This window comes from Oncorhynchus nerka, unplaced genomic scaffold, assembly GCF_034236695.1.
Source record: "Oncorhynchus nerka isolate Pitt River unplaced genomic scaffold, Oner_Uvic_2.0 unplaced_scaffold_942, whole genome shotgun sequence".
Taxonomy (NCBI): Eukaryota; Metazoa; Chordata; class Actinopteri; order Salmoniformes; family Salmonidae; genus Oncorhynchus; species Oncorhynchus nerka.
The window spans coordinates 252,323-262,804 of record NW_027040365.1 but is presented as its reverse complement, the minus strand read 5'-3'; the positions used below and the strand labels follow the sequence as shown (position 1 = coordinate 262,804).

At 43.5% G+C, this 10,482-nt stretch overlaps 1 long non-coding RNA gene across 1 annotated transcript; it reads left to right on the top strand.

The window, feature by feature from the left end:
- The first annotated feature begins 4,020 nt into the window (after positions 1 to 4,020).
- Positions 4,021 to 8,576, top strand: LOC135570666 (uncharacterized). The gene is made up of 4 exons (XR_010463563.1): positions 4,021 to 4,331; positions 4,437 to 4,535; positions 7,473 to 7,551; positions 8,319 to 8,576. It is a non-coding gene; the product is annotated as an uncharacterized LOC135570666 (long non-coding RNA).
- Positions 8,577 to 10,482: the final 1,906 nt, after the last annotated feature.

The following is a 10,482-nucleotide window of genomic DNA, read 5'->3' as shown; positions in this document are numbered from 1 at the left end:
GAGGGGATGACTGCGGCAGCTTTCAATCCTTGGGGATCTCAGACGATATGAAGAGAGGTTGAACAGGCTGGTAATAGGGGTTGCGACAATGGCGGCAGATAGTTTCAGAAATAGAGGGTCAGATTGTCAAGCCCAGCTGATTTGTACGGGTCTAGGTTTGCAGCTCTTTCAGAACATCTGCTATCTGGATTTGGGTAAGGAGAACCTGGAGAGGCTTGGGCGAGGAGCTGCGGGGGCGGAGCTGTTGGCCGAGTTGGAGTAGCCAGGCGGAAGGCATGGCCAGCCGTTGAGAAGTGCTTATTGAAGCTTTCGAGCAATCGTGGATTTATCGGTGGAGACCGTGTTACCTAGCCTCAGTGCAGTGGGCAGCTGGGAGGAGGTGCTCTTGTTCTCCATGGACTTCACAGTGTCCCAGAACTTTTTGGAGTTGGAGCTACAGGATGCAAACTTCTGCCTGAAGAAGCTGGCCTTAGCTTTCCTGACTGACTGCGTGTATTGGTTCCTGACTTCCCTGAACAGTTGCATATCACGGGGGCTATTCGATGCTATTGCAGTCCGCCACAGGATGTTTTTGTGCTGGTCGTGGGCAGTCAGGTCTGGAGTGAACCAAGGGCTGTATCTGTTCTTGGTTCTGCATTTTTGAACGGAGCATGCTTATCTAAAATGGTGAGGAAGTTACTTTTAAAGAATGACCAGGCATCCTCAACTGACGGGATGAGGTCAATGTTCTTCAAGGATACCCGGGCCAGGTCGATTAGAAAGGCCTGCTCACAGAAGTGTTTTAGGGAGCGTTTGACAGTGATGAGGGTGGTCGTTTGACTGCGGCTCCGTGGCGGATACAGGCAATGAGGCAGTGATCACTGAGATCCTGGTTGAAGACAGCGGAGGTGTATTTGGAGGGCCAGTTGGTCAGAATGACGTCTATGAGGGTGCCCTTGTTTACAGAGTTAGGGTTGTACCTGGTGGGTTCCTTGATGATTTGAGTGAGATTGAGGGCATCTAGCTTACATTGTAGGACTGCCGGGGTGTTAAGCATATCCCAGTTTAGGTCACCTAACAGAACAAACTCTGAAGCTAGATGGGGGCGATCAATTCACAAATGGTGTCCAGGGCACAGCTGGGAGCTGAGGGTGGTCGGTAGCAGGCGGCAACAGTGAGAGACTTATTTCTGGAGAGGGTAATTTTCAAAATTAGTAGTTCGAACTGTTTGGGTATGGACCTGGAAAGTATGACATTACTTTGCAGGCTATCTCTGCAGTAGACTGCAACTCCGCCCCCTTTGGCAGTTCTATCTTGACGGAAGATGTTATAGTTGGGTATGGAAATCTCTGAATTTTGGTGGCCTTCCTGAGCCAGGATTCAGACACGGCAAGGACATCAGGGTTAGCAGAGTGTGCTAAAGCAGTGAGTAAAACAAACTTGGGGAGGAGGCTTCTGATGTTGACATGCATAAAACCAAGGCTTTTCGATCACAGAAGTCAACAAATGAGGGTACCTGGGGACATGCAGGGCCTGGGTTTACCTCCACATCACCCGCAGAACAGAGAAGGAGTAGTATGAGGGTGCGGCTAAAGGCTATCAAAACTGGTCGCCTAGAGCGTTGGGGGCAGAGGATAAGAGGAGCAGGTTTCTGGGCATGGTAGAATATATTCAGGGCATAATGTGCAGACAGGGGTATGGTGGGGTGCGGGTACAGCGGAGGTAGGCCCAGGCATTGGGTGATGATGAGAGAGGTTGTATCTCTGGACATGCTGGTTGTAATGGGTGAGGTCACCGCATGTGTGGGAGGTGGGACAAAGGAGGTAACAGGGGTATGCAGAGTGGGTCTAGGGGCTCCATTGTGAACTAAAACAATGATAACTAACCTGAACAACAGTATACAAGGCATATTGACATCTGAGAGAGTCATACAGCGAGGCATACAGTAATCACAGGTGTTGAATTTGGAAAGCTAGCTAAAAACAGTAGGCGAGGCTAATCCGCTAGCACAACAAACAGCAGGTAAAATGGCGTTGACTAGGCAACGGGGCCGACAGGTAAGACAAACAAGCAGAAAGGAGTACCGTGATTAATGGACAGTCCAGCGTCGTCAGCTATGTAGCCAAGAGATCAGTGTCCAGGGGGCAGCGGTGGATGGGCAGGGAGGCTGGGCTGGCGAGTGTTATCCAGGTTTTTAAAAACTAACAATGACTAAATAGCTTGTAGCTAGTTAGCTGGTTAGCGTCTGGAGGTTCTTGAGTGTGTCATAAAAATAAAAATAAGAGTAAAAGTAATAGCGATTCCGTATCACATTGGGTGAGGCAGGTTTCCGGAAGGTATAAACAAATTAAAAATCAAAAAGAGATAGAAAGTAAATGGGGTCAGAGAGTGATTGGGACGCGGTGGTTCAGACGGTTAGCAGGCCTGTGCTAACAAGCTAACAGTTCATAGGCCCGAGCTAGACAAGGTAGCAGTTAGCGGACCGGAGCTTGACAAGCTAGCCGTTAGCAGGCCGAATTAGCAAGCAGGGAGATAGCGAGGGCTAGAGAGTTAAACTTTGGGGGACGTCGCGATGGGGTGAGTCTGTTTATTCCTCTTCATGCGGTGAGCTGGAGATACAGCGATTCAGAAAGCTCGCAGGCCTTGGCCAGCAGATGGATCTTTGGCGATGTCGCAGCGGAAAAGCCTGTTGAAACCCCCTCGGACGATTATGTCGGCGGACCAGTCGTGATGGATCGGCGGGGCTCGAGTCGGCAGTAGAGGGTCCAGGCCAATTGGCAAAATAGGTATTGTTGGACTTCTTCGGCTAGTCGGGAGATGGGCTTAGCTCGAGGCTAGCTCCAGGCTAACTGGTGCTTGCTCTGGGACAGAGACGTTAGCCAGGAGTAGCCACTCGGATTGCAGCTAGCTAGTTGCGATGATCCGGTGTAAGGTTCAGAGCTTGCGGTAGGAATCCGGAGATGTGGTAGAGAAAAAGCAGTCTGATATGCTTTGGGTAGATGTCGCGCTGGTGTCCTAGTTAGCGTTGAAGACCGCTAGCAGTGGCTAGCTACTAGCTAGTAGCTAGTTAGCTGGCTAGCTTCTGATGAGGGTTCCGATTCTAAAGTATAGAAAAAGCAGATCCGTACCACATTGGGTGATGCGGGTTGCAGGAGAGTATATTCAGCCTGTAGTTGGAAAGTGAGATTAAAATATGTACGAAATATATACAGAAAAAAACGAGGAAAAACTATATTTACACTATACAGGACGGGACAAGACAAAACACACGTCCGACTGCTACGCCATCTTGGAACTACAAATACATTATTATTATCTATCCTTATGCCTAGTCACTTTACCCTGCCTTAATGAACATACTGTATCAACCTCAAATACATTATCTATCCTTATGCCTAGTCTCTTTACCCTGCCTTTTAATGAACATACTATATTATTATTATCTATCCTTATGCCTAGTCACTTTACCCTGCCTTAATGAACATACTGTATTAATATTATCTATCCTTATGCCTAGTCTCTTTACCCTGCCTTCATGAACATACTGTATCAACCTCAAATACATTATCTATCCTTATGCCTAGTCTCTTTACCCTGCCTTCATGAACATACTATATTATTATTATCTATCCTTATGCCTAGTCTCTTTACCCTGCCTTCATGAACATACTGTATCAACCTCAAATGCCTGGTACCTCTGAACATTGATCTGGTACTGTCACTCCCTGTATATAGCTCCACATTGATCTGGTACTGTTACTCCCTGTATATAGCTCCACATTGATCTGGTACTCCCTGTATATTAGCTCCACATTGATCTGGTACTCCCTGTATATTAGCTCCACATTGATCTGGTACTGTTACTCCCTGTATATAGCTTCACCTTGGTCTCCCTGTCTCTCTTCCTCCTCCTCTTCATCCTCCTCATCATGCCTACAGAACCTGTCCTGAATCCAGTCCTCTGTAGCCATGCGTCAGTACCTCCATGTTTTCCATAACCACACAGTAAACTCCCTGTCTCTCTTCCTCCTGCATCTCCTCCTCCTTTTCCTCTTCCTGCCTACAGAACCTGTCCTCCATCCAGCCCTCTGCAGCTGTGCGTCAATACCTCCAGAGCTTCCATGACATTGTGAATGAGGAGCCCATCTACTGGCTGGTGTCTCTGCTGCCCAGAGCCCTGCTCAGACCTTACCTGGCACAGAACCTGCCCCTGGGAGAGAGGACCAGACCAGGCCCCAGCCCCTGCCTCTACCCCTGGCTAAGTCTCTTCCCCTGCCCCTGCTACCAGTGGGGGGGAGAAGAGATGAAGCCAGACCAGAGAACCAGAAGGACAAGTCAGGGACATATTACAGGTATCTTGAGGTTTATAGTGTTTCAACTCCACATTGTTGTGTTTTTTCTTGTCAAGTGTGGTGATATTGTAGAGTGACTATTTTCTATCCGGTCTCTCTCTCCAGGCATCTACTGGAGAAGTACCAGGATGTGATAGACGTCTATAAGGCTGTCAACATCTTCAGAGTCCAGATGATCAACGAGAAGGCTCTCTTCACCTCCAGGTGCAGTTAGCCTAACTTACGAATGCTTTTAGCCTTGTCCTGCTATCTAAATCTACAGTTAGCCTGGTCCTGCTATCTAATTCTACAGTTAGCCTGGTCCTGCTATCTAATTATACAGTTAGCTTGGTCCTGCTATCTAATTCTACAGTTAGCCTTGTCCTGCTATCTAATTCTACAGTTAGCCTGGTCCTGCTATCTAATTATACAGTTAGCCTGGTCCTGCTATCTAATTCTACAGTTAGCCTTGTCCTGCTATCTAATTCTACAGTTAGCCTGGTCCTGCTAACTAAGTCTACAGTTAGCCTGGTCATGCTAACTAAGTCTACAGTTAGCTAGGTCCTGCTAAACAAGTCTTGCCAGGTCTCCCTCACAAAACAGGCTCTGAACCCTACGGATCTCCATAGCCTGGTGTCATGATGTTGCCCTCTTTGGGTACAGCAAGCCCCATCCCCTTTCCCTGTCTTCTACACACAGGCTGCTGTGGTCAGAGAGAGGTCGTAAATTCTTGGAGGAGATTATTTCCTCATGGCCACAGTATAGAGACAGAGTGAATTTTCATAGAGAACAAAGGAATTTCTTCAACCTCACAGAACATGAGGTCCCAACAACATTTATGTTCTGAAGAAGGTATAAAAGATCGGTGAAGAATCCATCTACGAACTGGTCCGTTTGGTACAATTTGGTGAAACTCATGGGAGCCAATACGACCACATTACCATAATGCTGTTTAAATAATAGCCTCAGATATGAGGTTTACAGGTTTACAATGAGTGAGGATGATACTGTTTGAAATTAGTGTAATGTGATTTTGGACAGTTTAATGAAGGAAACTCCAATTCTCTTTTGAGTTTAACTACATCAGAGGACCGTCCATGAGCCCATCCTGGGACAGGCCCTTTTCTGCAACTCCCGAATAAAACCCCCACTTTGAGAATTTCTCAACAGACCATGTTTCTCTCAATCACGAGAGGACAAAGGTTGCAGACCAGCTTACCTCGATAACGAGAGGGCCAAGGTTTGAGTAGATGGCTGAATCTTTTAACCATACCACGTGGTTAAACTCTTAGACTATCGATACTGACAGAATAAGAACAAGTCTTTGATATTAATTACTAGTCTGCAGCTAGGAATTTGGTATCATTGAACGCGAAGACCGACAACTGCCGAAACATCTATTCTATAACGACATGAATGAATGTTACTCTGAACTATCCATTCTAACTACGAGAGAGAGCGAGAGAGGACGGACACTCTCCAACAGAAACAAACTTTTCAACAGAGAACCCGACGACACAGTGAGCGTAAATATATATATTGATTGCAATTGTTCCCGAATGAGTGAGCGTTCATGTGCAAAGGATTAGCATTTCAATTGTTATAATTATCAACTGTGTGTTGTCTTATCTCAGTCGACCACCACTTCCCCTTTGTACACCAAGCCACGATGCCGGTTTATCCCACTAGGGAAACTCCCTTATCATTTTCTTGTAACTATCTACTGTTTGTTTATGCTTCCTAGTTAATTACAGTTACATGAATAATCAGTTTAATAGCGTAATAACAATTACAGAGAGTCATTTGATAAAGATTAATCTTCAGGTTAATGATAGTAAAGACAGGACACCGTGTACCTGTCTATTTTGTGGTAACATTCTACTCCTTGTCAACATAACTTGGCATATGACATGGAGTACAAGAAGTGGAATCCCAACTAGCGAATTTGATTTGCTGAAAGTTGTGGGAACATACATTTTTGGTTTACCATTGGTTCTGGGGAGGAAGCCATAACTTTACTGACTGGTAAAACGGAGCGTTTTTTTAACTTTCAAAAAATGGTCATGAAAACTTAGCCTGTTCTGGGAACGTTACGTTTTAGGTTGCAGGGAGGTTTCTGAGAACGTTTTACTATGGTTCCAGGGAGGTTCTGAGAACGTCTTACTATGGTTCCAGGGAGGTTCTGAGAACATCTAACTATGGTTCCAGGGAGATTCTGAGGTTCTGAGAACGTCTTACTATGGTTCCAGGAAGGTTCTGAGAACATCTTTCTATGGTTCCACGGAGGTTCTGAGAACGTCTAACTATGGTTCCAGGGAGGTTCTGAGGTTCTGAGAGCATCTTACTATGGTTCCAGGGAGGTTCTGAGGTTCTGAGAACGTCTAACTATGGTTCCAGGGAGGTTCTGAGAACATCTAACTATGGTTCCAGATTCTGAGGGAGGTCTTACTGAGGTTCTGAGGTTCTGAGAGCATCTTACTATGGTTCCAGGGAGGTTCTGAGGTTCTGAGAACGTCTAACTATGGTTCCAGGGAGGTTCTGAGAACATCTAACTATGGTTCCAGGGAGGTTCTGAGAACGTCTTACTATGGTTCCAGGGATGTTTCTGAGGTTCTGAGAATGTCTTACTATGGTTCCCTGAACATTTTCCTGGGAGGTTTTATTAACACTCAGAGAACAGAACTTATAGGTTATTTTGAGTTTTTTTTTTTTACTTCCTGAAAACGTTCAATGAATATTTAAATAATAGTTTTAAAACAGTGTTAACACATTCTGTGTTAATTTTTTGAAAGTCCAAGCACAAATATGACCAGGGGAGCAACTTTTTGTGCTAGATGGTCTGAATTTCAGGCTCACTACAGTATAACACATGTATCATCTCATCTTTATGGGATGTTAACACAAAACAGGTACACTACAGTAGAACACATGTATCACAATAACCAGGTGATCTCTGTATTAATGTCTCTGTGATGTCCATCTCTGTGTTAATGTTTAATGTCTCTGTGATGTTCATCTCTGTATTACTAGTTGACAGAGTAATATAACTGAGGTCATATATAATGTTGTCTCTGGCTGGAGAGTCCTAATACTTTAAATATCAAATCAATAAATCAGTGAATATCTGATGTAATCTAATCCATCTGTGTAATATTATCCTAGCTGGTTTCCCACTGGTGACGAGGAAGAAGAGGAGGACCAACCCAACCTGTGGTCTGTGGACTCTGGTCCTGACGTTAGGGTGAGTGACGTATTTATTTATGACATGTTTATGTTGTATTGAAATCAGTCAAGGATTGTGAACATTTTTTATATTTTATTTCACCTTTATTTAACCAGGTAGGCTAGTTGAGAACAAGTTCTCATTTACAACTGCGACCTGGCCAAGATAAAGCAAAGCAGTTCGACACATACAACAACACAGAGTTACACATGGAATAAACAAACATACAGTCAATAATTCAGTACAAAAAGTATATATACAGTATGTGCAAATGAGGTAAGATAAGGGAGGTAAGGCAATAAATAGGCCATGGTGGCGAAGTAATTACAATATAGCAATTAATCACTGGAGTGATAGATGTGCAGAAGATGAATGTGCAAGTAGAGATACTGGGGTGCAAAGAATCAAGATAAATAAATACATACAGTATGGGGATGAGGTAGTTGGATGGGCTATTTACAGATGGGCTATGTACAGGTGCAGTGATCTGTGATGATTGATAATGTAACTGTTTCTCTTTTTAACATTTACATGTATTTTCTAACACTACCCCCCCTCCCAAAACAGTTGTTCTTTGCAAACACCCAATTTAGGCCAGCCCACTGTGCTTAAAGATGGACTGGCCCATCTGGCCCCAAAATGTCCCATGGCCAGTCAGTTTCTGGTTCATAGTGACTCTATTGGGACAGCTATGTCAGGAGAGCCTTTCAGATAAGATGTGTTGTCTGTCATTGGTCTTGTTTGTCCTGTCCCTTAAATCTGGTTGTTTCTGTCGCCCCCTCCAGGTGAAGCTGTAGCAGTGCAGCTGTAGAATACAGGGAGCTGAGTGTGTAAGGCTGTGTGTTGTTGGTTTTCACACTGGGCAGGACTGTTCCTCTTGTCAGACATATTCTACTTTTATGTTGGAAACTTCTCCAAAATAACTACTTTCAGACTGTATTAACACAATAACATAATGAATGCACACATTTAATAATTGTCAACAAAGGGGCTACAATAAAATAAAAAACATTTAGGTAATAAAATCATAGAATGAAACTGTGTGAACTGTTCAATTGTATTTTCATATGGGTATTGTAATGTCAATAATACACAGCCAATCACATTGCTGTGCTCGATCTCAATCAGAAGAATTGCTCTGGCTAGCCAATAAACAGATGGTATTGCTTCGAAGAATTGACCAATCAGAAAAAGCTAAGGTTGCCCCACTAGCAGTGGGCCAATATTTGAATGCTCCATTGTATAAACAATTTTATTTATCCTGTGTGCATGTTTTACATTCATGTTGAATCCACTGATTTCAAACAATTAGAGAATAGTTGTCCTTATCACATCTTCCTCAAATTCTGTCTTTAATTATTTCCTGGATTTACAATCAAAACAACTTGGCTGACATTATGGTTGAGATGTAAACCTGTTCTTAAATGAATAGATGAAAGCCTTTCTCTTTGGGACGTAGCAAACATAACTCCTGTTACTTTAACACTTTCACCTTTCTGGGTGTAACGTTGTGAAGTTCCCATCCTGACGAGTGGATTGACAAAAATACAGGGTTTTATATCAGAATGTTATGGTATGGATGACGATGACAGATTTACATGTTGAGGAGCGAGGATAGTTAGAAACCCGATGTTTTCTCCTGTCAGATTTACACGTTGAGGATAGTTAGAAACCAGATGTTTTCTCCTCTCAGATTTACATGTTGAGGATAGTTAGAAACCAGATGTTTTCTCCTGTCAGATTTACATGTTGAGGATAGTTAGAAACCCGATGTTTTCTCCTGTCAGATTTACATGGCGAGGAGCGAGGATAGTTAGAAGCCTTCCACAAGCTTCCCACAATAAGTTGGGTTAACTTTGGTCCATTCTTCCTGACAGAGCTGGTGTAACTGAGTCAGGTTTGTAGGCCTCCTTGCTCGCACACGCTTTTTCAGTTCTGCCCACAAATGTTATATAGGATTGAGGTCAGGGCTCTGTGACGGCCACTCCAATACCTTGACTTTGTTGTCCTTAAGGCAATTTGCTATAATTTTGGAAGCATGCTTAGGGTCGTTGTCCATTTGAAAGACCCATTTATGACCAAGCTTTAACTTCCTGACTGAAATTTTGAGCTTCAATATATCCATATAATTTTCCTGCCTCATGAAGCCATCTATTTTGTGAAGTGCACCAGTCCCTCCCTCCCTCCCTTTGTGAATATTAAAATATAAAAATATTTCTATGTGGGGCGCTGTCCTCAAACAATCGCATGGCATGCTTTCACTGTAAAGCCTATTGTAAATCGGACAGTGCAGGTAGTCCATTTGAAATTAACAGATTAACTTCCTGAATTTAAATTTTGGACAGTGCAGGTAGATTAACTTGAATTTAAGCTTTCGGACAGTGCAGGTAGATTAACTTGAATTTAAGCTTTCGGACAGTGCAGGTAGATTAACTTGAATTTAAGCTTTCGGACAGTGCAGGTAGATTAACAGGAATTTAAGCTTTCGGACAGTGCAGGTAGATTAACTTGAATTTAAGCTTTTAACCAATATAAGACCTAAATGTTTTAATATCCATAGTTTCTATGATTATTTATTTGAATTGTGTGCCCTCAAGTTTCACCGGAAGTTGTCCCGCTAGCGGGATGCCTAGCCTTAACTTTTTATGGCTGCAGGGGCAGTATTGTGTAGCTTGGATGAAAAGGTGCCCATTGTAAACGGCCAGCTCCTCAGTCTCCGTTGCTAATATATGCATATTATTATTAGTATTGGATAGAAAACACTCTAAAGTTTCCAAAACTGTCAAAATATTGTCTGTGAGTATAACAGAACTGATATTGCAGGCGAAACCATGAGGAAAATCAAGAGGAAGTGGCTTCTATTTTGAAAACTCCATGTTCCATAGCCTACCTTTGCTCCATTTAAAGCGATATGAACCAGATTCCTTTTCCTATCACTTCCTCAAGGTG